The 26,962-nt window shown below is 46.6% G+C and overlaps 1 protein-coding gene across 2 annotated transcripts in view; it reads right to left on the reverse strand.

The window, feature by feature from the left end:
- Hic2 (HIC ZBTB transcriptional repressor 2) overlaps window positions 1-24,748 on the reverse strand; it is a 45,726-nt gene extending 20,978 nt beyond the window's left edge. The window contains exon 1 of one of the 2 annotated variants that reach the window (XM_078038829.1): window positions 24,581-24,748. The gene's annotated coding sequence lies outside the window, so the exon portion shown is untranslated. The remainder of the gene's footprint in view (window positions 1-24,580) is intronic. The other variant, XM_078038828.1, reaches the window with a different exon arrangement.
- Window positions 24,749-26,962: the final 2,214 nt, after the last annotated feature.

Here is a 26,962-nt window from a genome sequence, read left to right on the forward strand (position 1 = left end):
ACCTTGGGGAATGCACACCCAACTGCAAAATGAGATTATCTCTGGGGAATGGGATTATCCAAACTAGACTGCACAGATGTACCTTGACTTATGATGGGTCACATTCCAATAAAACCATTGTTAAAAACATCATAAACTTAGGGGCTGGGGATGTGGCTCAAGCGGTAGCGCGCTGGCCTGGCATGTGTGCGGCCGGGTTCGATCCTCAACACCACATACAAACAAATATGTTGTGTCCACCGAAAACTAAAAAACAAATGTTAAAAAAAAAAATTCTCTCTCTCTAAAAAAAATCATAAACTTAATCCACTTACATTATTAAACACCACAATTTAGCAACATAAAACACTATAGAGCATCAGTGGTTTTCCTTTGTAATCACTAGGTTGACCAGGAGCTATGGCTCTTGCCCCTGCCCAGCACTGTAAGAGAGGGAGCATATCACATTATTGATAGCCCAGGATATATAAATTCAAAATTTAAAGCATAATTTCTACTGAATGCTTTATTACTTTTGTACCATCATAAAGCAGAAATTTGTTGTCAATTACAACAAAATTCATTAATATAATTATAATGCACCAATAAAAATTAAGAAAAAAAAAGAAGTTATAAGACAAACAAAAAAATAAGTTAGGAACCTCAGGAAACTGAGACAGGAGGATCCAAGTTCAAAGCCAGTCTCAGCAACAGCAAGGCGCTAAGCAACTCACGGAGACCCTATCTCTAAATAAATACAAAAAAAGGTCTGGGGATGTGGCTCAGTGGTTGAGTGCCCCTGAGTTCAATCCCCTACCAGAGAGAGAGAGAGAGACAATTAGTCAAGAACCATCTGTATGTTCATTTCTGTGTCATATATTTAAAATGAGTATTACTACCCCCCATACCAGGTGTTGAACCCAGGAGCAGTTTACCATCAAGTTATCTCCCTAGCCCTTTTTATTTGAGACAGGGTCTCACTAGTTGCTGAGGCTGAACTGAAACTCAATTTTCCTGCTTCAGCCTCCTGAGGCACTGGGATTACAGCATGCAGCACTGCAACCAGCAAATAAGTAGATATTATTTTTAAAAAAGAAAGGAGAAAAAAAGGGGGCAGAATGATACCCAAACATGGATGAATCTCAGTATTTGACAGAGTAGAAGAAGTCTTATTCAAGAATCAGAACACTTGGGGCTAGGGATGTGGCTCAAGCGGTAGCATGCTTGCCTAGCATGTGTGCAGCCCGGGTTCGATCCTCAGCACCACATACAAATGAAGATATTGTGTCCGCGGAGAACTAAGAAAAAATAAATTAATGTTAAAATTCTCTCTCTCTCTCTGTCCCCCCCCCTCTCTCTCACTCTCTCTCTTTAAAAAAAAAAATCAGAACACTTAACTTGAGCTGAGGATGTGGCTCAGTGCTTACCTAGCATGCATGAGATACTGGGTTCTCTCCCCAGCACTATAAAAACAAAACAAAAAAACAGACTAGTTGACTCCATTTATATCAAGTTCTAGAACAGGAAAAAACAATCTGGTCAGTAACTATATCAAAGCAGACTCTGAGAGGCAAACTGAGGACTGTAGAGGAGGAACGTTTTTAGCAAGAGCAGCTCTATCTTGTTGGGAGACTGGGTGAAGTAGATGCACTCTCAAAGCTTATGTTAAGGCAGGGCATGGTGGCACAAAGCCTGTAATCCTGGCAACTTGGGAGGCTGAGACAGAAGGATGTCAAGTTTAAGGCAAGCTTGAGCAATTTAGCAAGACCCGTATCTCAAAAAATAAAAAGAATGGGGATGTAGCTCAGTAGTACAGTACTCCTTGGGTTCAATCCCCAGTAAAAAAAAAAAACAAAACAAAACTTCCAAAGAGAGCTTTTTACAACATTCCATCTGAGCACAATGCTTCTCCTTCCTCTTGGACACTACACCAACTAACCTTTAGTAGGTGCTACTGTGTGCCCTTTTCATTTGACCCTAGTGGACTCAGCAACCCAGAAACCTATGTACTGCCCTCCCATGTGACAAGGTAGACACCCCTCTCATCTTCAATGCAATCCAGGCAAGCCTCCATCCCACATCTTACCTCCCCACAAGTAAAGAAAGCCTGAATTGAATCATTTGCAGCCATGGACATGGGTAAACTCTCCCACTGCTGGTTTCTAGCCCACCCAGTGATGCCAGTTCAGCTTCTAGCACTGAACCAAAGGGCACAAGGGAAGCAAGATCAGACAGGCAGAGCAACTACTAAAGTGAGAGGTCCCTATCACTTCAGGTTCCTACCTGGCTGGCCCTCAGTACATTTCCAGAGGATAATCAAAGACCCAGCCCTGACTATCTCTCTCTCTGGAGATACTCCGCATTCTCCCTTGGAGGGAAAAAAAAAAAAATATATATATATATATATATATTTATATTTATGCTTTCCTGAATAAATAAGCCTCTGTTTATGCCTTTGGAAAGAGGGCAGACCCAGGACATTCTTCAGATTCCATACTTCCCCAAGTTCCTTGATTTGTGCACATACCATCCAACTGATCAATGAGGAAGGCAGAAGACAGGACCTGTGGCTTCCCACACTCACCTCACTGTGTTCTTACACTCCACTGGGGGATGTACCACACACAATCCCATGGCAGACAAGACCCCAACTGCCTCAGGGTCCAGCACTATCAACCCATGTAGATTCAGTGGCTATTTGTGGGGGGTGGGGAGGAATAGGGCTGAACCAGGCCACTTCACACTTTTCTAACACCCTACAATGGGCAAGAGAACTTGCTGTAACCTAAAATCTTTCCAAGGATACGGAAGGAGGCTTTAAAAGGAAAGCAATCCTTGCCCAAGCAAAAAAACAAGAACTACAACCCCACTCCAATGGTTGCTGCCCCTACTCAGCCTGAACACCCACCTTGCCCAGAGCCTTTGCCTCCAGAAGCTGTGCACTCAGAACTGCTCCAGTTACTGGGCCTTTCTGTGGTTCTCTCTAGACACCAAGTTGGCAGCCCTGACTCTGGGACAAAAGCATACCCCCCACGCCCACCTCCTGGCCCATGGTGATCAAACTCAGGGTGTGGTTTCAGGCCACATGATACTCCTCACCCTTCTCCTACTCAATGCTTGATCCCTGCAGGCAGGAATGAGCCCTCCTGGAGGCAACCCCGGGCACCTGGACTGGAATTCCTCCTGCCTCACACCATCAGGAGCCCTGAAAAAAGGGTAAAGGCCAGCAAAGAAAACCCTTCTCGCTGCTCAGCCCTCCAGAGAACCTTCTCATCTCACCCCAACTCCCTATAAGGGAATTCCTCACTTTCCATTCCTCACTTTCCCCAGAAGGGCACTTCCTGCTGGAGGCCTGAGAGACTTAAGAGAAGCTCCTGCCTAGCCCATTTCAAATAACCAAACTGCAAACATCTTCTACCTTAACCACCCCGAAGGAACATTCCAGCTGGCATTGAGAGAGCAGGGCCAATCACTCCCTATTTGGAGTACCACTGCCAAGTAGGAGAGATATATCATGCCAGGGCACTGCTGGGCAAAGCAGTCACTAGACAGATTCCACACCCCAGAGGCTTAAGCACATCTGACTAGTGTCACAAAGGGCCCCAAACATGCCACCACTGCCCGCAAACCTGAATCTGATGACAGCATTGGTCCTATTCCCAAACCAACATTAACCCACTACAATGGTCACATCATACTCCAGGTATGGACCCAATAGATGTGGCTGCAAGGGGCAGCCCCTCCCAAACCACAGGGAGAGATTGCCTAGAAGGGATGAAGCACTTCAGGATTCAGAAGAGCCCCAGGACTAGATTTAACAACCAGCCCAGCCACAAGCACGTCTGTTTTCCCTGTACCCCTGGCCTAGAGTCCTACCCTCCATGAAGCCTTGCTCATTTCTCACTGTCCACCAGGGCCTGAGCAATCTCATTTGCCATGTGAGATGAGCTGCTGGGGGAGAGGGGATGAACAGGTCTGGTATCACTGAAGCCTCCCATAGGCCTATGAAAAGCTTTATCTCCATCTCCAGTTGGAAAAAGTTATCAGAAAAAATTCTTGGGGGTTAAGAAACTTGCCTAAGGTGACAAGAGCAAGTAGGTAGTAGAGTGAGGAGCTTCAGCCTGACTCTGGAGATCAATCTATCCCCACCTTCCTCCCAGGCAGGGCCAGGGATGCCACTCACAGAGGGCCTGGCTGTGAGCTACTCAGAGGAGGGGGTGGCTGCCTCCAACTTCCAGTACTGACGACCTGTCCACAGCAGGATCTTACCTGGGCTGCATTCTCCTGAATTCACTGAGGAAACAGGCCTAGCTCCTTCACCAGAAGCAATAAGGTGGGTCCCCGTCATGCAGCTTTGGGGGGCCCCACCTGTTACTCCTCTGAGAACATCCCCTAGGCTTGGTGACCTCCTGCCCTGCCCCTCTAGGTATGGGCTGGTGGTGGGTGGGGCTCAATGCTCTGGGCAAGCCCAGCCATGTAATCTTAGCCAGAACCTGGATGCTGGCCAACACTCCTGGCTCTTCTCCCAGACCGTCCTGGAAAGCAACAGCCTCCATGAATGCCAGGAGCTCATCCCTCCCTTTGTGGAGGCTTCTATGAAATAAACACTTGGGTTCATAGACTTGCATTAGTCTATGCAGTGATGAGGACCTGGGCTGCTCTCTTCTTTCTCTACTGCTCAGGTCTACAGTGAGGGAGATGGCATCCACCCCTGTCCAGTGACTTCCCCAATCCCATCCTGAAATGCCTAAGAGCCCTACTGGAGACTTCATGCTGCTTATTTGGGGCTGAGTCATGCCTGGTCCCACCACCACATGCCCATATGTACTCTTCCTCCATAGGTAAGGAAGCTTCTGGGTAATACCACCATAAGGAAAAGGGTGAAAGAACTGCTATGAGGGGAGGCCTGGATCAAAATGCTGTACCACACCAGGCATTATGGCCCCCCCAAGTCTTGTTTCCCTGGAAGGCAGTCTTATCCCTTCCTTCTCTACCAAGCACTCCTAGCTTTGGAACCAATGAGAAGTAGGGCAAAGATGTTTTGGGGGACCTGCAGCTGTATTTACTCTACTGTACTGCCCAAAACAGCCATAGACCTGGTCAAGTCCAGCTGGGTGTGCTAAGACCAGGATGAGGCTGTGATTAGTACTGGGAAAGGGCAGGTAAGCACTGCTGAAAAAGCAGAAAATAATTTAAGATTGTGATAAGTATCATAAAAAACAGGCTTACCTCCAAACTCTGTTCCCAACTGTCCCGCCCACCCATAAGGGACCTGAGCTGTAGGTAAGACTCACTGGGAGCAATAGAGCAGGAGCCCTGAGAGGCCAGAAGCCAGCAAAACCGGAGTTCCTGCCATCCCTCCCATACAAAGAGAAACTGGGAATTCACAAGGCAAGACAGTTCAACGTGAGGTTCCTATAGGCCTCTCCAGCTCCAGTCCTCCCTGTTCTTGCTTGTGGGTATGGCCCAAGGACCATGGGTAGCAGCAGCACCTGGAAGCTCTTCAGAAATGCAGATGCTTGGGTTGGAGATATAGCACAAGGGTAGAATGTTTGCCTAGTATGAGCAAGCCTCTGGTTTCAATTCCCCACACCACAAAGAAGGAAAGAGAGTGAGAGGAAAGGAAGAAAGAAACACAGATATTTACTAGGAACAGTGTAATCCCAAAGGCTTTGAAGGCTGACATAGGACGATCACAAGTTCAAAGCCAGCCTCAGCAACTTAGCAAGGCCCTAATAACTTAGTCATAATAAAAATGCTAGGGATGTGGCTCAGTTGCTGAGCACTGCAGGGTTTAATCTCCAGTACCAAAAATGAAAACAGATGTTTAGCCCCTGCTCTGATCATAAGCACTAGGCTTTCCAAGCAGTAAGTGCTCAACTGAGGAACTTCAAGTGGAAGAAAGGCCCCAAAAGGAAGACACACTTCCCATGTCAACAAGTCCAGCAGGTGGTGACTATAAATGGTAGAACTGGAACATGAGATATCCCAGCCTGGCACCACGGGCACCTTGGAGCCTGGAAAGTGGCCATGGGTGGGGGGAGGGGATTCAGGGTGACAAACCCTGGCCAGAAGAGACACAGACGGTAGGCACAGAAGTGGTTCCACAGGCTGAGGGTATAGCTCAGTGGTAGAGCACCTGTCTACCCATTAGGCCCTGGGTTGGAATCCCAACACTAAAAGAAAAGGAAGAGAGAGAGAGAGAGAGAGAGAGAGAGAGAGAGAGAGAGAGAGAGAGAGAAGCAACTCTACGAGGAAGGAGGGCAAGCAGCAACAGTACAGGAGTAAATAGGTGAATTCCACCCACAAGGAGTTAAAAGGGCAGAGAGAATCCTGGGCCACTCAGCTGGAAGACACTATCATGATCATCTCACCTGCCTGGGGACATCCTTTAAATGAGATAACTGAGTCCCCAAAGGGAGGCACATGTCACAGCTGAGTCATGGGGCTGCAGCTGCCTAGCCTACGGCTTCGGGAGCCAGACTCACTTGACTTTTCAGTTTCAAAACCAATCATGGTAACCAACAATTTCTTATGCCAAGAATTAAAAAGAAAACTTCTATCACCACTACTTCATAAAAGAAAATACTTCAAAACTTCAAGAATCACCTCTCCAGTAGAGGAGTTCTCCCAAGAAAGGGAGACCAACAACCTTTTATCCATATTGCTGCCAGGGCTGGTAAAGTTCTGAAGCAAGTTAGCATTAGGAACCACTGCCCTACCCTAGGACACAGTGTAGACTGAGATGGCATGCATCTTTTGTTTGGGCATCAAAACCACTTCCCACTGGGTGTGGTGGCACATGACTATAATCCCAGCGACTTGTAAGATTGAAGAAGGATGATCACAAGTTCAAAGCCAGCCTCTGCAACTCAGCAAGGCACTTAGCAACTCAGTGAGACCCTACCCTGTCTCTCTAAATTAAAAAAAAAAAAAAAAAAATTTAAGGGCTGGGGATATGACTCAGTGGTTAAGCACCCCTGGGTTCAATCCCCAGAACCACCACCACCACCACCACCAACAACAACAACAACAAAAACAACAACAAATAAATAAATAAATAAGTAGATAGATAAACAAAACACTTCCCAGGCCCCACTCAGACTTACCAACCAAGTCCTACATTTTAGCCCCTGAAGATTCAATGTGTAAGAAAAGAGGGATATTTTAAAATAAGACAAGGACTGTTCCAGAAAGAACAAGAACTTCAAAAACCCATCAAAAAAAGATAGGTTAAACCAAATATTGGCCAGGCAGTGAACAAACTGAATTCTTATGCACTTTAGAAAACCCTAGGATGGTATCTTTTAAAGGTAAAAACATGCAAATCCTTTGGCTCCAAAAACTGAGGTATCACCAACAGGAATGTGTGTGTATGTTCACCAAACCACAGGCAGACACGCTCATGGAAAGTGTTTTACCAAAAACCAACGTCAGAACAACTCCTATGACCACCCACAGGGAAAAGGGTATACTTATAATCCAAAACTATAAAGAACTATGGCCCAGCAGCAAAGAAGACCAAATGTTAAGGTTGAACCATATCAATTTGCTGTGTAGAAGTCAAAAACAGGGGGCTAGGGTTGTGGGCTCAGGAGTAGAGTATTCGCCTACCACATGCGAGGCCCTGGGTTCGATCCTCAGCACCACATATAAACAAACAAATAAATGTGCTGTGTCCAACTTCAACTAAAAAATAAATAAGTCAAAAACAGCTGCTTGCTAATTTCATATTATTTGTCCCACACTTGACATAAACAAACCATAAACACTATTAAATAAAGAAGCCAAATCCAAAAAAACTACAAGGTAGTGTTTCACTTACATATATTCAAAAGCAGGTAGCATTAATCCACTACTACTAGTGAGAAGGGGGCATCAAGAGTGGCTGAAAGGGCACACTACCAAGTTTGGAGGATGTTTCTCTTCCTGGATCGTGGTTACAAAAGCATGTTCATTCCTGACGAATTCTTGAAACTATGCACAAATTTTCCATAGGACATATTGCAATTCTTTGCAGCAACTTTCTAGAAGTGAGACAAAGATTTATTTGGTACTACTTAGCAAGCAGACCTAGACCAAACCGTGACCTCCCCTGAACCTCCAATCACAACACAGGAAGTGGAACACTGCAGGTCAACTGGCAAAGTAGCAATCCTATAGGATGGAGTGTCTGTCCTGAAGATGAAACTCAAAAGGATTAGACAGGAAGCCAAGAAAACCTAGAGAGTGCTTAAAAATGTTATTAGTCTGCTACCTAAAGATGAAAACAACCTAACAATGTGTTTTTTTAATTTCCTATGGTTTGACACTTTCAAAGGAGATGTTGTTAATCAAACCCTAAAAGGCAAGCCCAGGAAAGAAGAGGAGATTTGTTCAAACAGAACACTTAAGAATATGCAGTAAGAGTGGGCTGGGGTTGTAGCTCAGTTGTAGAGTACTTGCCTAGCATGTGTGAGGCACTGGGTTCGATTCTCAGCACCACATATAAAAAAAAATAAATAAATAAAGGTCCATCAACAACTAAAAAAAATAAAAAAGAATACCCAGTAAGGGCCTCAAGAAGGTCCCCAATGCAGTGACTGGATATATCAAAAGGAGGAAGCCAAGACAAAACTGGGAAAGGCTCACAGGAATTTAAAGTAAAAAGGAGTTTCTGGGGAGAAAGAAGCAGCCCAGAAATCAGGATTTTTTTTCCAAATGGAGGTAGGAATGGAGATCTAAGTTAGACACACCTTGGACATGTATCGGTTTTATTTATGTTTTTAGTTGTAGATGGACATAATACCTTATTTTATTTGTTTATTTATATATTTATATTATTTATATGAGGATTGAACCCAGGGCCTCACATGTGCAAGGCAAAAGCTCTTCCACTGAGCCATAACCCCAGTCCCATTGTTGTTTTGTTTGTTTTGTGGTGCTGGGGACTGAACCCAGGGCCTTCTGCATGTGACCCAAGCATTCTACCAACAAAGCTATATCCCCAACCCACCACTTTTATTTTTATTCATTACGTTTTATTTATTTATACAGTACTGGGGACTGAACTCAGGGCCTCATACATGCTAGCCAAGTATTCCACCACTGGACCCTTAAGACTTTTTTATTTATTTTTTAAACACTTTTTTCTTGTGAGGAAAAAAAGTTAACCTAGGGCCTCCTGCACGCTAGGCAGGTGCTCTACAATCAAGCTACATCCCCAGCCTCAGAGTTTTAGAAAACAATATTTTTTTAGGGGGGTGTTGCTGGAGATTTAACCTGAGTGTGCTATACTACTGAGCTACATCTCCAGCCACACACACCCCACCCTGCCACCCCACTCTTGCTTTTTTGAGACACAGTCTTGCACACCTGTTCAGGGCTTCACTAGTTGCTCAGACTGGCTTTTGAACCTGTGATCCTTCTGCCTCAGCCTCCCAAGCCACTGGGATTACAGATATGTGCCACCATGCCTGGCTTAAAAGTAGTTTTAAAGGGGCTGGGGATGTGGCTCAAGCTGTAGCACGCTCGCCTGGCATGCATGCGGCCTGGGTTCGATCCTCAGCACCACATACCAACAAAGATGTTGTGTCCGCCGAGAACTAAGAAATAATATTTTTTAAGAATTCTCTCTCTCTCTCTCTCTCTCTCTCTCCTTAAAAAAAAAAAAAAAGGAAAAAAGATAGAAAACTATAAAATAAAGAGGCCCTTGTCTGCCTGGAGGAACATTCGCTCAAGGGCAAAAAGCAGTCTACTCAGGAGGCAACAAAAGAACAAAAACCCTAAAATCAACCAAATGGTCCCTGCTAATAGAACATGTGATGATGTGTAGAAGCACACCACCTCAGACTTGGGGCAAAGGCTGAGGTTGTGGCTCAGTGGTAGAGCACTTGCCTCACATGTGTGGGGCACTGAGTTCAATCCTCAGCACCACAAAAATAAATAAAATAAAGGTATGGGCTGGGGATGTGGCTCAAGCGGTAGCGTGCTCGCCTGGCATGCGTGCGGCCCGGTTTCGATCCTCAGCACCACATACAAACAAAGATGTTATGTCCGCCAAATACTAAAAAATAAATATTAAAACTCTCTCTCTCTCTCTTACTCTCTCCTTAAAAAAATAAAAATAATAAAACTAATATGGAGGGGCTGGGGATGTGGCTCAAGCGGTAGCGCACTTGCCTGGTATGTGTGCGGCCCGGGTTTGATCCTCAGCACCATATACAAACAAAGATATTGTGTCCGCCAAAAACTGAAAAATAAATATTAAAAAAAAAACTAAAATGGAAAAGCAAATGAAGTAGATTAGCCAAAACAACTTAAAAAAAAATAATAAAATAAAATAAAGGTATTATGTCCATCTACAACTAGGAAGCTGAGGCAGGAGGATATAGCAAGTTCAAAGCCAGCCTCAGCAAAAGCTTGGCACTAAGCAACTCGGTGAGACCCTGTGTTTAAATAAAATACAAATATGGCTGGGGTTGTGGCTCAGTGGTCGAGTGCCCCTGAGTTCAATCCCCAGTAACCCTCCCCACCAAAAAAGAAAAGAAAGAAAAGCTAGGGAATGGTTAACAATTCAAAAGCATGGTGACTTCTGAAGGCGGGTAGGGATGAACTAGAGAGAAGTGCCATGTGGGTGTCCAAGGCACTCAGGGAGGCTGCTTCTTACTTGGAGATGGGGCACCCAAGGTGTTCTGCTTAGTGGGACAACAGAGTTGCCCAGAAGAGGAAAGTCCTACGTATCCTTCCAAGGAGTGGACAAGGAGGAAGGGCAGAACCAGGGTTATTTTATGTGAAAATATCAAAGTCCAGAACACTTGGCTTAGTGGTATAGTACCTGTCTAGCATGTGCAAGGCCCTGGGTTTAAATTCTAGCTCCACAAAAAAAAAATGAGAAATAAAATAAAATTCAACCAAAGGCCAGAACACAACTTCCCCTGTGCAGCTCCTCCAGCCAAGCCCTCTCCCGAGTCAGTTCTGGTTTGAAGCCCAATCAACCCTGAGTTGTCCTTCTCAAACACCTGCAAGTCACTCCCTGCTTAAAGCTTTAAGTGGATTCCCAATGCCTGGAATGAAGTCTATGCTCCAACCTGGCACGCAGGGTTCTTCTCAGAGGGGCACTAAGCCCAGCTTTCCCCTTCCACAATCTCACCTATGAGAACCCTACAGACTAGGCTCTCTGATAGGATGACCTTTCCCACTGCCAAGCCTGTCCTACTTTTCTCCTCCCTCCTCACCTAACAGCAGCATTTTCTGTCAGCATAACTCCTCTCCTGTCCACCCTGATCCCCACTAAACAGCACCCTCAAATTAAGGGACAGTGTGTCCCAACCAATTATAGCAGCAGCAATGGGCATGCAGCAGGCACTCATAAACATTTGTTAGGTGAGAAAATGCCAATGACGAAGAATAAAGGCTAAGAAAAGAGAAGCTGAAATAATACATGAAAGATGATAAGGTGGCACAGTGCCCTCCCTTGTCACCATTCCATAATCGTATGTCAACTTTCTTAAAAATTAGACTGGGTATGCTGTAATCCCAGCAGCTCAGGAGGCTGAGACATGAGAATCCCGAGTTCAAAACCAGCCTCAGTAACAGCAAGGCGCTAAGCAACTCAGTGAGACCCTGTCTCTAAATAAAATACAAAATAGGGCTGGGGATGTGGCTCAGTGGTCGAGTGCCCCTGAGTTCAATCCCCTGTATCAAAAAAACAAACAAAGTTAGTCAGGGCTCCTAAAGAGCTTTTGATTATGTGGCTTCTATGTTACTATAGATTATATGTTACTGTTCTAGTTACTCTACTAAAAAAAAAAAAAGATCATATTTTTAATCACTTGATTTAAGCTGGGCATTATAGCACATACCTGTTATCCCAGCACCTCAGAGGCTAAGCAAGTTAAAAGTCCAGCCTCAGCAACACAGTAAGACACTGTCTCAAAATTTTAAAAATAAAGGAAATAAAAGAACTGGGGATATAGCTCAGTGGCAGAGTGCCCCAGATATCGACAATAAATCTATTTCACATCAACATAAACATTTTTAAAATATATTTTTAGTTGTAGATAGACACAATACCTTTATTTTATTTATGAATTTTTATGCAGTGTTGAAGATTGAACCCACTGCCTCATGTGTGCCAGGCAAGTACTCTACCACTGAGCCACAACCCCAGACCCAACATAAACATTTTTTAAATATATTTTTTTAGCTGTAGATGGACACAATACCTTAATTTTATTTATTTATTTTTATGTGGTGCTGAGGATTGAATCCAGTGCCTCACACATGCTAGGTGAGCACTCTACCACTGTGTCACAACCGCAGCCCAACATAATCATTTTTATGGAAAAAAAAAAAAAGGCACACCATTCTGAAAGCTGAGTGCAATGTCACACCCATAATTCCAGCAACTCAGGAGGCTGAGGCAGGAGAATCTCAAGTTCTAAGTCAGCCTCAGAAACTTGTCTCAATTTTTTTTTTTAAGAGAGAGATAGAAAGAATTTTTTAATATTTATTTTTTAGTTTTCGGTGGACACAACATCTTTATTTTATTTTATTTATTTATTTTTAATATTTATTTTTTAGTTTTCGGCGGACACAACATCTTTGTTTGTATGTGGTGCTGAGGATCGAACCTGGGCCGCACGCACGCCAGGTGAGCGCGCTACTGCTTGAGCCACATCCCCAGCCCCTCAACTTTTTTTATATTAAAAATTTTTTTAGTTTCAAGTGGACGCAATATATTTTATTTATTTATTTTTAATGTGGTATTGAGGATCGAACCCAGCGCCCTGCGCATGCCAGGCGAGAGCACTAGCACTTGAGCCACATCCAGCCCTCAAATTTTTAAATCTTAAAAAATCTTAATGGGGCTGAGGTTGTGACTCAGTGGTAAAGCCTAGCACACATGAGGCACTGGGTTCGTTCCTCAGCACCACACAGAAATGAAATAAAGATTGTGTGTCCACTTACAACTAAAAAATAAATATTAAAAAAAATCTTAAAAAATTTTAAAAAGGGTTGGGGTACAGCAGGCAGTGGTACAGATTAAATCCCCAGTACCAGAAAAATGAATACATTTAGTGAGAAGGCTGACACCGTTTCACCCTTTGTTAAATCTCTTTAATGTTTGGCTTCATGCAAGCACTGGATCCTCTTTATCTGCTGGTGTCCTGAGTCTGTTAGGATCTGTAGTTTTGATTGAAACTTATAAAGAAAACTGATCTTACCCAGAAAGAAGGAATTTTAATTTTAAGGAGTATTTTAATATTTTCAGTATTTTAATCTTTGTCTATATTTGTTTGAATTTGTCTATATATGCTATATTTCTTTGATTTTACATTAGAGCTCATTGAGTGATAGTTTCTTAAAATTCATAATCCACAGGGCTGGCGATGTGGCTCAGGTGTAGAGTCTTTGCCTAGCACGTGTGAGGCACTGGGTTCGATCCTCAGCACCACATAAAAATGAATAAATAAAATAATAAAAAACCCCTCATAATCCACAGATTTTAGGAATAGAACCTAGAACTTCACACATGCCAGTCAAAGCAAGCATACTACCACTGAGCTCCATCCCCAGCTCCTTGTTTTTTAGAGACATACATAGGTATAGCTATGTTGCCAAGGCTGGTCTACAACTCCTGGGCTCAAACAATCCTCCTGGGGGCTGGGGATGTGGCTCAAGCGGTAGCGCGCTCGCCTGGCATGCGTGCTTCCCGGGTTTGATCCTCAGCACCACATACCAACAAAGATGTTGTGTCCGCCAAGAACTAAAAAAAATAAATATTAAAAATTCTCTCTCTCTCTCCTCTCACTCTCTCTTTAAAAAAAAAAAAAGGGGCTGGGGATGTGGCTCAAGCGGTAGCGCGCTCGCCTGGTATGCGTGCGACCCGGGTTCGATCCTCAGCACCACATACCAACAAAGATGTTGTGTCCGCCGAGAACTGAAAAATAAATATTAAAAATTCTCTCTCTCTCTCTCTCTCTCTCTCTCTCTCTCTCTCACTCTCTCTTTAAAAAAAAAAAAAAAAAAACAATCCTCCTGTCTCAGCCTTCCCAGTAGTTGGAATTATAGGCATGCATAGGAATACTCTGGAATTCTATGACATCAAGCACTGACTGGTCATTTGGAAAATATTGACTTGAGTTAATCAGTTTCTTCCAAATGTTGTCACATTTCATTATACAACACCAAGAAATCCCATGAGTCAATATCACTATTCATCTTATCAGAGAGAAGTCTGAGTGCCAAGCTCACAATGATACCATTTTCCAAAATTCTAATTTTCTCTTGAAAGCTCAAATTTTTCATTGGCAACAAATGATTTTCCTTAAAGGGGCAGGCTCACTTACTTCACTTGAGAAAATGTCTAACAAAATTCTCCAGGTCCACAAACGAATACACTTTTGTCTGTCATTCTTTTTTTTTTTTTTTGGGGGGGGGTCAATACCAGGGATTGAACTCAAGGGCACTCAACCACTGAGCCACATCCTCAGCCCTATTTTGTGTTTTATTTAAAGACCGGGTTTCACTGATTTGCTTATCGCATTGCTACTGCTGAGGCTGGATTTGAACTCGGGATTCTTATGTCTCTGCTCAGGAGAGCTGCTGGGATTACAGGCATGTGTCACCATGCCTGGCTCTGGCTGTCAGTCATTCTTTTTTTTTTTTTTTTTTAATGAGGATACTAGAGATTGAACAAAGGGGCACTCAACCACTGAGCCTCATCCCTATTTTATTAAGGGAATTGCTTAGTGCTTGCTAAACTGCTGAAGCTAGTAACTCCTGATCCTCCTGCCTCAGCCTCCCCAGCCACTGGGATTACAGGCGTGTGCCCCCATGCCCAGCTCTGTCAGTCATTCTTTAAAGCACAAACAATGTTCCATGAGGAAAAAGCAGTCAGTTTGGTTTCCAGTTTAAACAAATGTGAAGTCCTTTTCCTGGACACACTATTGTACTTGAATCTGTAGCAGAAGAGTCTAAGCATTATTCCCACTTCATCATACAGAGTACTAAAAAGTCATGCATGGTGGTACCTGTCTATACTCCCAACAATTTGGGAGTCTCAGACAGAAAGATCACAAGTTCAGGGCCTGCCTCAGCAATTTAGCAGACCCTCAGTAACTTAGCAAGATCCTGTCTCAAAATAATAAATAAATAGAAAGTTCTGGTCTCCTGCCCAAATAAAAGAGTCAAGGGTGGAGATTTAATACCTAGTCACCTATACTGGCTCCTCTGGGTAAGTGTATGACTGGCAGTCACAATTTGCTGCAAGGTGAAAACATGACTATGAAAAGGGGTGCCAAGTGAAGTTAGGTGTCAACATGGGCCAAGGGCTAATAACTTCAAAGCATTATGAAAAGCATCCAAGGATCTATAAACAATTCTTTGAGAATAGCTGACAAGCACTGTCTTGAATATTTCTTTTTTTTTTTTTAGAGAGAGTGAGAGAGGGGAGAGATAGAGATAGAGAGAGAGAGAGAGAGAGAGAGAGAGAGAGAGAGAGAGAGAGAGAGAGAGAGAGAATTTTTTAATATTTATTTTTTAGTTCTCAGCGGACACAACATCTTTGTTGGTATGTGGTGCTGAGGATCGAACCTGGGCCGCACGCTTGCCAGGCGAGCACGCTACCACTTGAGCCACATCCCCAGCCCCAGAGAATTTTTTTTTTTAATATTTATTTTTTAGTTCTTGGCGGACACAACATCTTTGTTGGTATTTGGTGCTGAGGATTGAACCTGGGCCGCGCGCATGCCAGAGGAGTGCGCTACAGCCTGAGCCACATTCCCAGCCCTTGAATATTTCTAATAAGCCATTTTTCTAGGCAAGGAAAATAAGGCCTTTAGAGGTTAAGGACTGGCACACAGAAGAAAGAGGTTTGACACTGGAGTCCTCTTCCGACCAAAATGTAAAAATCCTGAGCAACAGGCTTCCTACCAACTGAAATGCCATTTCAAATGGCATCCACAATTATTTGCAGAAACTATCACAAGAAAGGATCTTCTTCCTGGGGGCTTGTTAACTCACAGACCAGCAAGACTCCCTCAGAGCAATGTTGCTCCTGTGCCTGCTGGCTAGGCAAGCTGTGGACCTGTGGGCCCTGTGCACCTGGAGGCAGAGGGGCTCCGTGGGGGAGGGTGCTACCAGGAAGCAGGATGTGTATGCTGCCTGCTGGGGGCATGAAGTCAAAGTCTCCTCCTGCCCAAAGCAGCTAAGCCAGCCCTGCTGGCCTTATCAGGGTCAACACATGCATGGAATGTGGGACTTTGGAAATAAACCTCTTTCCTTACCCTGCAAGGGAGCTGCCTGGGGCTCACACCTGGCTCAGGTTCACTCACCACAGTCAAAAGGCAACCCAAGCCCACTGTTTCAATGGCCTGGTAGCACTGCAGAAAGCCAAGGCTTAATCCCTTCCCTCATCACTCAGAACCCCTGGGCCCCTCTATCAAGAGGGCCCGCCCTGCCTCTCACACCACCAGTCTCCCCTTACACCATCAGCAGCAGTGTATGAATACTTTTCAATGAAAGAATCCCAAGAGGGGCTGGGGATGTGGCTCAAGCGGTAGCACGCTCGCCTGGCATGCATGCAGCCCGGGTTCGATCCTCAGCACCACATACAAACAAAGATGTTGTGTCCGCCAAAAAACTGAAAAATAAATATTAAAAATTCTCTCTCACTCTCTCTTTAAAAAAAAAGAATGATGTAAGAAACGAGTACCGTTCAGTACAAAACATTAAAAAAAAAGAAAAAAGAAAGAAAGAATCCCAAGAAAGAAAGTTAATCAACTTTAAGTTCCCTGAAACACGCAGACTATCTCCACAGGTCTCTTGTAGAAGTGTTCAGCAAAGCAACATTTCCATGGAGCAGATTCCAATATGCCAGAAGGTAAGGAGCAGTGATAAAAGATAAAGATGGCCCAGAGAACCCCTTCTCTGCCTTGGTCCTTGGGGGTAAGGAGGGATCTGCAAGGGATCACCCTCCAGCTCTAGCAAGTATTCCCTAACCCACTCAAAATGAAAACCTTAGCTGTCCTCCAGTCCAAGCACTGCTCAGAGTTAAGCAGCTCTCACAATTCTGTTTTGTTTTTTTTTTTTAAAGAGAGAGTGAGAGAGGAGAGAGAGAGAGAGAGAGAATTTTTAATATTTTATTTTTTAGTTCTCGGCGGACACAACATCTTTATTGGTATGTGGTGCTGAGGATCGAACCCGGGCCGCACGCATGCCAGGCGAGCGCGCTACCGCTTGAGCCACATCCCCAGCCCACAATTCTGTTTAAGGTTTCCACACACTGCTTACTGTTAGAACTTCTCTACCCACTGTGTGACTCTAATTACTTAACTTCCCTGAATCCCTTGTATATTATAGATTAATAAAGGGCTGCAGATGATCAGGACAGGAACATTCTGGAGATTATAAATTCAGATGTAAAAAATACCAACCACAAGCCGGGGGCAGTGGCACACACCTGTAATCCCAACAACTTCAGAGGGTGAAGCCGGAGGATTGCAAGTTCAAGACCAGCCTCTGCAATCTAGTGAGATACTACCTTAAAAAGGGATGGACGTGGTGGCACACACCTGTAATCCCAGCAGCTCAGGAGGCTGAGGCAGGAGGATTGAAAGTTCAAAGCCAGCTTCAGCAACAGCGAGGCACTAAGCAATTCAGTGAGACACTATCTCTAAACAAAATACAAAAAACGGCTGGGGGGGGCTGGGGATGTGGCTCAAGCGGTAGCGCGCTCACCTGGCATGCATGCGGCCCAGGTTCGATCCTCAGCACCACATACCAACAAAGACGTTGTGTCCGCCGAGAACTAACAAATATTAAAAATTCTCTTTCTCTCTCTCTCTCTCCTCTCTCACTCTCTCTTTAAAAAAAAAAAAAAAAACAGCTGGGGATATGGTTTGGTGTTTGAGTGCCCAAATTCAATCCCCCGCCCCAAAAAAAATAAAATAAAAAGAGCGGAACACAGTGTCACACATCTGTAATCCCAGCAACTCAGGAGGCTAAAACAAGAGAATCACAAATTCAAGGCCAGCCTCAGCAACTCAGTGAAACTCTGTCTCAAAATAAAACACAAAAAGGGCTGGGGATGTGGTTAAGCCAATGAACACCCATGGGCTCAATCCCCAGTACCAAAAAATAATAAAAATAATAAAATGATAGGGATATGACTCAGGGGTAAAATGTCCTTGCGTTCAAACCTTCAAACCTCCAAAAACAAAAATAAAAACAAGCCAAACCTCTCATACTGTCCTATTCAAAATTATTACTCATCTTATCATGAAAGCATTATGTGCTTAAAAAAGTTAATAATCACACACACACAGCAGGCTTGATGGCACACACCTGTAATCCAGTGACTTGGGAGGCTAATGCAGAAGAATTCCAAGTTTGGGGCTATTCTCAGCAACTTTGGGAGACACTGTCTCAAAAAAAAAAAGAAAAAGGGGAGGGGGGCTAGGGGTGTAGCTTAGTAAAGCTCCCCTGGGTTCAACCCCCTGTACCAAAAAAAAAAAAAAAAAAAAGAAAGAAAACCAAATGCTTACCATAGAGCTGGGGATACAGCTGAGCACAGGATAAGGCCTCAAAACAAGGGGCCACCCCTCTTCCACCACAACCTTTCTAGCACTGTCAGGAACTCTGCAGAAAACCATCTTTCATTTACAAAGTTCCCACAGCACCTGCCAGACAGAAACCCATAAGCTGCCTTCCACAAAAAAGAAAGGTCATAAGGTCCTGGGGAGAGGTGGAGTAAAGAGGAAAAAGGGCCAAGGCAGGAATTCACCCCCAGGAACACTCATTCCCAAGACAGAACTCTCCAGACTCACATACCAAATCTAACCCAAGATACACAGAGCAAAAGAGGAGTCATGAGGAAAGCCTGTGTTCCCACTACTACCTTGCTCCTTAGCCCTCATTCCTCTTCACTATCCCTACCCTGGCTGTCTTCACCCTTCTAAATGAGGGCACTCCCTACCCAGGACATCAACCAAGACCACACCAGTCAGGGGAATTAGCAGTAGTCACAGAGAGCTGCCCCAGTGGAGAACCTATTCCTCTGTCCCAGCAAGGAAGTTTAGCTGAGGCCTGGGCCTAACCTGAAGCTGTCTCCCCCTTTCACTTTGCCTTCCCTGTCCCTTAATAGTTTCACATACCTTGCCCATGTAATGCAGTCTAGAAAAACAACCTCAAGGACCAATCCCTTTTTCCCAGGTACATTGAAGTCAAAAAAAAAAAAAAAATGCGGGGGGGGGGGGGCACAGAGGGGGAGCAGCAGTCCCAGGGATTTCCAGTTACCCAGTCATGCCTTAGCTCCAGCCACAATGAACTTGTCAGTGAGCCACAAGGTACCCAAATTTCATTATGTTAGGCCCTGCCAGGCTACACAGGGGTCAACAGGAGAACAAGAAGGCAACCAAGCAACTATGCAAAGCTTACTCTGGAAACCCAGAGTGTAGAGTCAGCAGGACACAGTCCTGAGGCCAAGGGAAGCAGGTAGCTCCCCACAGAACCCCCAAGAGAGGCCCCTCAATGCAGGTGGCCTGGGTTCTTCCTGTGGCTCATCCCTCTGTGCCTGATGTTCCCCTATAAAGGAATAAGACCAGTTTATTCTGTCCATTCATTCAATGGGTGACTGCTAGTCCCACTGGCCCTCAGAGTAAAACAGTTCTGAACACCCCAGGTTACAACAATGGCCTACACAGCCTCATCACTAGCTTGATTCTATTATCAACAAATATATATCACTTGCTAGAGCAGTGATTCTCAAACTTGGCCACACACCTAATTCACAGTAGGAAAACCAGGTGCCAGGGCCCACCCAGAGATGTGCTGTGCTCCCAGGGAACCTGATTTATAGCTGGAAGTAAGAGCCAGGCCACTAGCACACAAGTCTCTGCCAATCAGCACAGGCAACAGCACTGCTAAAAGGACATGAGTCTATATTCATCACCCTAAAAAACCCCAATGTGTTCATACAGGCACAAGCCACTCCCAAGCCCCACTCTCCTCATTCACTTTGTGAATAAGAATTCACCAAGAATTTATCATCTTCCAAGACAACAGAATAAGGGAGCTTCAAGGCCACAATATGAGATTAGGGTTAGGACATTCTCCCCCCTTAAACGGTCCACAAATGGGCTGATGAAGACGTCAACAACAGGGTTCACTCCAGTATGGGAATGGGAGCAGCCCCTTTCCACATGCCAGAGGATATACCCACCCACCCAGAGGCACTGCTAGGAATGAATCCTGAGGCCCCCAAAAAAATAAGACACCTCTGCATAGCAGCTACATCTATGCCACAGCCAACTGTCCTTCCATCTCCACAACAGGTAAACTCCCACCTAAGTATCCACCTCACCAAATTCTTTCCTAAATTATTCTGGGAATCCCCAGGGGAAAGATGGGGAGACTTGGTGGGACAGTCTGCCTTTCTATACACCACATAATCCCTCCTCATCCACACCGACTATGTACTCAGAGGTAAATCACCCTCAAACAGGGAACAAGCACCTACTATGTGCTAACATTCCACAAGGAACACGAGGGCCCTTTGGCTTAAAGGTACCTGGCGGACCCATCACTTCTCACCTTGGAGGAGGACTTGGAGGTTAGAAAGACCTCCAGTTCCCCTGCTCTAACCCAAAACCACACTTCCCCTCCCTCTAACCACTGACATTATGAAGAAAAACATGGAAAGTTGGTGAAGAGGGGGTTTCATCAAGCCTGGCAGCCTTCCCCAAAGGTCCCAGGGAGCTTCTTAAGTTTACTCTCCCCAACTCATCCAGCCACACCCCTCCCAGGGCACTCCCTTCTTATGGGACCTAGAACCAGCTCTTGGCCATCCTTTCCTGATCAAATTCACTGGGGTCCCCACCAGCTTTTCTTACTTTGCCACTCCTGGTTAACACTAGGCTTCAGGCCATCCTCACAGGCCTCCCCTAGACCAGGTCTCTAACCCTTAGGGCAAGGCCCTTCCTAGCAGGAAGCAAATTCTGGTGATATCAGCTGGACTCAAACAGGACAGGTTTGTTTGGAAGCCCCTAATGAGGAACCAGAACCTATTCTTGGGAGGGGACTGTTTTCCCTACTCTTTCTTAGCAGGATCCCAGCTCTCTCCCTACACATTTTATGAGCCCTCACAGGCTCTGAAGTGAAAGGCATTTACCCTCCAGTCCTAGAACAAGTTACTTAACCTCCCAGTATCACTTACTGTCATAAAAGGATTCATGCTGAATCAGGAGGATTACAGAAAAAAACCGCACAAGGGCCCCTATCACCCAGCCTTAAAACCTACCAGTGAGTGGTAGGCAAGTCTGTGAGCACCAGGAGGCAAAGATCAGCACAATTTAGTCTCGCCATGGGGGCCAAACACCAAATTTGTGCTCAGAAAATGTAGCCGAATGAATAAAATGGTTGCAAAAGATCCTCACAAGTGTCTAATAGACAGCAGGTACCCTTGGATTGGCTTCTTGACATATTTGTGGGTCCACATTTTCAGGCTTTCCTGACCATGTCCCGGCCCATTCTTCATGCTGCCTTTTGAAAACCTAGAGCAATACTCCCTGATTAAAATTGCTCATCTCCAAGCCAACAGCAAACCAGCATGGCACCCAAGGCCCTGCTCTAGCCCACGACTAGCTCCTCCCACCATGCTTCCATGCCACACAGCCCTTATTACCTCATCTTATAATTGTCTGTCTGTCTGTCTTCCCCATGCTGAACTCTGGAGGACAGTAATACATGGATGCAATCTCAAATTGTTCCTATTTTAAATATAGGGCCGCTTAAGTATGGAGAATTAATCACTGTTCAAGGTTGCACTGAAAGTAAAGGTACCTAGTGTAAATGGCAGAATAAGTCTGGCACTCCATACTTCCTGACAAAGTCCAGTTCCCCTCTCACTAGTCATGCTCAGCCAGGTTCCAAGGAGCCAGGAGAGCTGATTCCCATACCAGCAGGAGGGGTCCAGGAGGAAGAGCTCCCATCCTCCTAGTGATTGGGTTCTGAGGGCAGTGGCTCTCAGCACCAGTGGGCAAGATCAGGTATGGGGTGGGGCTGATAGCTGCTCAAGGTCAACAGGCCAAGAAAAAAAGGCAGAGCACAGGTCCCCTGGGTAAACTGAACTTTATTCCTTTCTCACTCTTCTAACTCTCCAGAACTCCCAGCCAGCCCTTCTCCAGGGTCTAGCTGCTGATTAAAAGGCACTCCCCCCATCCCCTCCCCCTTCCACCCCTCAGATCTAACCCTAACAGACAATAAGAACTCCCAGGAAGGCAGCAGACCCTGCAACTCAATAATGCAAAACCCTGTTGCTCCCAGTCCACAACAGCTGACTTCAAGTGGATCGGAGGCTGTGCTTATTAACAAAATGAGAAATCTGATCTACAGAAAGAAAACACTATGTGAGGATTAATCCAAGACTGAAGCGTATGGAGAAGGCTGGGCTGTTGGCCAAGGCTAGGGAGCAAGGAAAGGATCATATCAACCTGTCCCCAGAGCAGGTACCACACAGCTTGACAGGGCGCATCACCTCTGCCCCACCTGCACCTCCTATTCTCCTTAAAGCAATTGCAGCAATCATTTCAGTTTTGCTTTAATTAAAAGCCAGGCTCCCTCAGGCTGCTTCTTCCTCTATGCAGAGCCAGCAACCAGAGGGAAATTTTTCTTTTCAGGAATTGCTTGTAAAAACTCAGTGACTAATCTACAAGTCCCAACAACTGGCAGGAAGGCACTGCAGGGAGAAATTCTGGGCACGCAGCAGCACTCAGTCACACTGCCAGAGAAGCTGAGCAACAGGCACTCAAAAACATCCCAAAACTGGCCTATAGGAAACCAGAAACCATAGGAAAGCCAGTTAACCTGGAAGTTCTGACCTCCCCCGTGGCACTCAGGCAGGTGGAGATCCTCCTCCCAGCCTTCTTCTAAGTCTGCCTTGTGGAGCCCAGAGATTTTCAAAACAACCTCAACTACACAGGACAGAAAGTTCATTTACAAGCAGGGCTGCTTATTCCCTGGAATCACTCTATACTAAAGGACTCAGTTCAGCACCCCAATATCAGCCTCCCACCTCCTCCCTCGTGTTAAGAGCCCACTAAATGAGCAATCTTACCACATAGCTTTGTCTCTAGAGGCCAGCCTGAGGCTGGCCCATCTGCTTTTTCAGACCACTTCAGCAACCCTGCTCCACTGAGCATACAGTCTTTCCTTGAGCCAGGACCTCAAACAAGCCACATGGCCTGTGCTCCTGAAAAAATGTCTTCTTGAGGCCCAGGGAGTCCAAATATTGGCAGATGGGAATGGAAGTGAAGAAGCAAAGCCAGGAGCCAGGGAGCAATAATGCTAGATCCAGAAAGGTCTTGGGTTTGGGTGACCCAGCACCATCCCTCCATCTGTGGTCCCTGGTGGGTAGTCTCAAGTGCAGCCTAGAAGCTCCTGAGGCCCCTCCACTACTCCCAGGGGCAAGAGGCACAGCAATCCTCACGTCAGTCAACAATCCACCACCACAGGATTCCTATGGGCAAGGCTCTGCCCCTCCCCTCCCCCCATATATGTCAGAGGGGTGGCCTCCCTGGGTTACCCCTTCTGCTAGTGGGGGGTAAGGGGCTGGGAACATAGCTTTCCAGATGTGTTTGGCAATTCTTACTAGAAAAGACACTGGGGATAGAAGATAGAGGGTAGGAGAAGACAAGGATAAATAACTTCACCACCGCTCAGCCAGTCAGGTTCAGCACTGGGCTCCAGTCCCCAGTCAGTTCCATGCTGTTCTGGGTGGGGCCGCTGGGAGCATTATCTGGCCTCATCCCCTCCTCTCTTTAAGTCACTGCCCCCCAGGGAGAGGCATTTTCTCCCAAACACACACACCCAGCCCTGTGTGAATATGAACCATCTTGGAAGATAAACACAGAGTGACAAGCTGAGGCCCCTTAGCCCCCTCCCTTAGCCAGCCGGTCCCCTCCCTTGCCAGCCGACCCCCTCCCCCAAGCCCATCTCTCTTCCTGCCAAGCGACTGCCTACAGAAGAGGTCTGGGGGCAGGGCAGCAAGCCCACCAGCCGCCGAGCCTGGCCCTCTGGGAACAGCCCCTCCAGACCCGACCTTGCCCCGGTCTGGGCCGGTCTTACTGAGGGGAAGGGGACAAGAGAAAAAGGAGTGCAGACGGTACTGGACAGCAGTTCTGGAAATTGCAAAATCTTTTAGCTAAGGGCGGCCGTAAGGCACAGGGCCGTTTGCATAATGGGAACCCGCGCGCCTGTCAGGCAACGTAGCTCGCCCGACGCTGTTCGGATTAGATTGCTAATGAAAAGGCACAAAGAGTCGGCGCCCGCTCGCCCGTCGACCCCCGCTCCACAGACCCGCGCCCCAGGCCTGGCGCGGCCCTGGGGGCTTTGTGCCCGGGGACCCCGCCGCCTGCGCCCCGCCGGGCACCCGGGCCACAAAGCCCAGGCTGGCTGGGGGTCTCGCGTGCTCCCCCATCCAGGCCAGGTTGATGCGCGCGCCCTCCCACGCCCGCAGCTCCACGTCGCTCGGGCTCGCGCGCGTCCACGCCCCTCTCCCTGTGGGCGCACCCGGTCCTCGGCCCCCGCCGGCGCCCCCACACTCGCCGCTGTCCCTCACCTCGTGTGCGTCGGCGGCGGCGCTCCGCCCATCAGCCGGCCGGCTCTGTCTGCGGCCCCTCGTCCTGGGCGCCCGGCCCGCGCCGCCCGCGCCCGCCCCGTCCGCCCGCCGCCGGCCCGGCTCGGCTCCCCGCCCAGCGCGCCCCGAGCGCCGCTCACAGCCGCCCGCTCGGCGCCATCTTGGAAGCTTGTGACGTCGGTGCCGCCCGCTCACCCCTGACCCACATCTGAATGGGCGAGCGACGGGGCGGGATCAGGGTGAAGGGACGGGCCCGTTTCGGGGGCGGGGCATGCGGGGCGGGGCGGGGCTAGCCAGCGGTCGGAGGGCTGGGCTGGCAGGGTGGCCGCCGCGCCGCGCTTTGGGGGAGGGGCTCGCAGGAGGACCCTGGGTCTGAGACCCCCGACTCCTAACCAGCTCCCTACCCAGGGGCCAGAGCTTGACCTAGGCCTCGCGCCCGAAACACTCAGACCTCACACTCCCTGTAGACAGGGACAGGCACATGCCTAGCCCCCGAGCTCAAGGCTGACCCTCTCTGACCCTGACCCTGACCCTGACCCCTCAGAGCCCCCAGTCAGGGACCCCTAGCGGTCTATGCCCAATTTCCCCGACCCCTTCTTGCCCCGTGCTTCCCGACCCCCGCTGTGGCCGCGCTCTCAAGACTCAGCCCCCAGGGACTGCAGGCTCCTTGGTCTGGGCTCCAGGGGAGGCCAGGGTCGTTCTGGTCCCGGGAAGAATGGGAGTCCTGGAACACCAGACCCCAGCGCCAACAGGGAACCCCGCTCCTGCACCCCGGCGAGCAGGCCCTACCTGCTCAGAGGGCGCGGAGGTCCTGAGCACGCTTGCTTCAGCCAGCCCCTTCCGGTGACCGCAGCCCCTCGCAGGCCCCAGGGGTTAAACGGGCGCGCCCAAGCTGGCTCTCTTGGACCCAAGGCTCATGGGCGTCATTTAAATGGACTTTCAAGGGCTGGGGCTAGCCATGAGCCATGACCACTTCTCTAGGGAGTTACTTAATGGACCTCTCTCTACTCTGAATACCAAACAAAGGAACACACCACTGTTAAGGTCGGAGAAGTCTGAAAGGAGCCGGGAATCTGCTTTATAGGGAAATTGTGACCTAGCTCCAGTCAAGACTGAAACTCAATTCTATAACCCTTCGCAGAGGCTAATTATGCGACCATTCTTTGCTAATCAGTGTATAAGTTCAATGCAATCCTAACATGACATTTCTTAGACTAAGCAAAATTGTAAGTTCACCTGGAAGAATAAATAGCCAAATACAGCTTTCATCTCCCCGACCTCTTGGGAACAAAGAAAAAGAAATAAGGGTAGACTTGCCCTATCAGAAATCAAAACAAATTATAAGGACTGAGGATGTAGTTCAGTGGTAGAGCGATTGCCTAGCATGTTGGAGGCCCTGGGTTAAATCCCGAGTACAGGGGTGGGGGAGATGTAGAGCTACTGTAGTCCATTCAGTGCAGTACCTGCCAAGAAGAAATAGAATAGAATACCTAGAAATGTCCTAGAAATGGTAAGAACACAGTAGATGAAAAAGGAAATATCAAATGTCTGTGTAAAAGGAGATATCAAATGTTCCTGAAGAAGAAAAGGAATATTCCATAAATAGAACTCAGCTGAGGATTCACTGTGTGAAATAACTGGGGGGCGGGGGATGGGGGGAGCCAACCGATCTTCTAAGCAAATAAATACAAATTAAATCTACAAGAGGCTGTTTTCTTTAAAAATAAAAATTTGTTTCAAATGATAGCCACCAAGCAAGCAGGGGTCTGTTGGGTAATCACTCACTTATATTGTTGGAAGCATATAAATTGCCTCAAAGTTTCTGGATGCGAATTTAGCAGTAAGAGCCAAAAACTTTTTTTTAATTGTAGATGGACACAATATGTTTATTTTTATTTATTCATTTTTATTGATGCTCAGGATCGAACTCAGTGCCTCACATGTGCTAGGCAAGCACTCTACCAGTGGGGTACAACCCCAGCAAGCCCCCCAAAATTTTTTAAATGATTATTCTTCCTTGGGCAAGTATTTCTGTCTTTCGTTCTGGGGAAAATAATCACATTTTCAGATCCTGTGCTTGGTTGTATAATCAGATGGTGAGCTTAGACTCCAGTGGCTAATAATGGCACACCTGAGACTTAATAGACACTCAGTAGTCACTCTTTCATTTGCATTTGGAAATTAATACACAATAATATTATTTCAAGTGTTATTTATAATAACGAAGAACTCATACACAAAGTAACGCTGACAATAGGAAATTGGTTAAATGAGCCACATAACAGAATGTTAAGTAGCCATCACAAATGGTGTTCTTTTACTTATTTTTAAGTGGAGTTTTCTCATTATGTTGCCCAAACTGAC

Source organism: Ictidomys tridecemlineatus, chromosome 2, assembly GCF_052094955.1.
Source record: "Ictidomys tridecemlineatus isolate mIctTri1 chromosome 2, mIctTri1.hap1, whole genome shotgun sequence".
Lineage (NCBI taxonomy): Eukaryota > Metazoa > Chordata > Mammalia > Rodentia > Sciuridae > Ictidomys > Ictidomys tridecemlineatus.